The sequence below is a fragment of the Austrofundulus limnaeus genome, unplaced genomic scaffold (assembly GCF_001266775.1).
Source record: "Austrofundulus limnaeus strain Quisiro unplaced genomic scaffold, Austrofundulus_limnaeus-1.0 Scaffold1628, whole genome shotgun sequence".
NCBI lineage: Eukaryota > Metazoa > Chordata > Actinopteri > Cyprinodontiformes > Rivulidae > Austrofundulus > Austrofundulus limnaeus.
The window spans coordinates 65,028-66,121 of record NW_013954030.1 but is presented as its reverse complement, the minus strand read 5'-3'; the positions used below and the strand labels follow the sequence as shown (position 1 = coordinate 66,121).

The following is a 1,094-nucleotide window of genomic DNA, read 5'->3' as shown; positions in this document are numbered from 1 at the left end:
TCAGTATAACTCGGGATAACTCAGGATAACTCGCGATAACTCAGTATAACTCAGTTAACTCGGGATAACTCAGAATAACTCGGGATAACTCAGAATAACTCGGGATAACTCAGAATAACTCGGGATAACTCAGAGTAACTCAGAGTAACTCGGGATAACTCGGGATAACTCAGAATAACTCGGGATAACTCGGGATAACTCAGTGTGTGTTTCTGCCCTGAGCGCGGACTCACAGGCTCAACTCACCTCCTCCTTCTCCTCCTGCCCGCCCTCCTGCTGCTCCACACACAGCTTCCTCTTGTTTTTGTTCTCCGTCTTCTTCATCTTTGTCTCCGGGTCCAGACCGCGGTGCTGGTTCTAGACGTGGCCCGCTTTGAGCCCGGTTCGTCGCTCGGTCCCCGTTTCCGTTGTCAAAACTGACTCATCGGTTCTGGGTGCAGCTCGTTGGGTTAAAGCTCCACTCCCTGGTTCTTCCTCCGACCAGCCATGCCCTCCCTTCAGCAGCCGGTTCGGTTCGTCCTCCGAACCTTCAGCTCCACATCTGCAGAACCCGTCGTGTCCCGACCTGTCAGACTGCCGCCGGTGTTTCCTTTAAGACAACAACACGGTCCAAGTGTGGCGCGTTCACACGTGCGCGTTCAGGGTTACTGACAAGGACCCATCTGCAGGGTCCGGTCCGGTCCGGTCCGGTCCCGCTGCTGGCAACAGTTCGTTCACCCGAACTTACTTAGTTATTTAGTCATAAGTTGTTAGCTAGCTGAGCTGCTAACAGCTAAAGACTACCTGCTACAATTAAACTGACACCTAAATTCACCACAACACCCATGACTGAACAGACACCGCTCCTAACGGGCGGTTCTGGACGGTTCGGGGCTTTAATCCGACCGGTTCCGGTTCAGGCTGCGGTCATCCTCCCGGGAGAGTGCTCCATCCCGGGGTAAACGCTGAGCTCCGCTCCGAGACACCGGGGTCAGGCTGTCGGTGAACCGCAGGGGCGCCGCTCGGTTCGGCTTGTTTCCTGACTGACACCGACCTGAGCTGCGTCAAGATGGCGGCAGGAAGCACGCTGCGTCCGCTTCAGGACTATCAAAATA

At 55.0% G+C, this 1,094-nt stretch overlaps 1 pseudogene; it reads right to left on the bottom strand.

Moving 5' to 3' along the window:
- Nucleotides 1-246: 246 nt before the first annotated feature.
- LOC106535960 (microtubule-associated serine/threonine-protein kinase 2 pseudogene) lies at nucleotides 247-1,037 on the bottom strand (annotated as a pseudogene).
- Nucleotides 1,038-1,094: the final 57 nt, after the last annotated feature.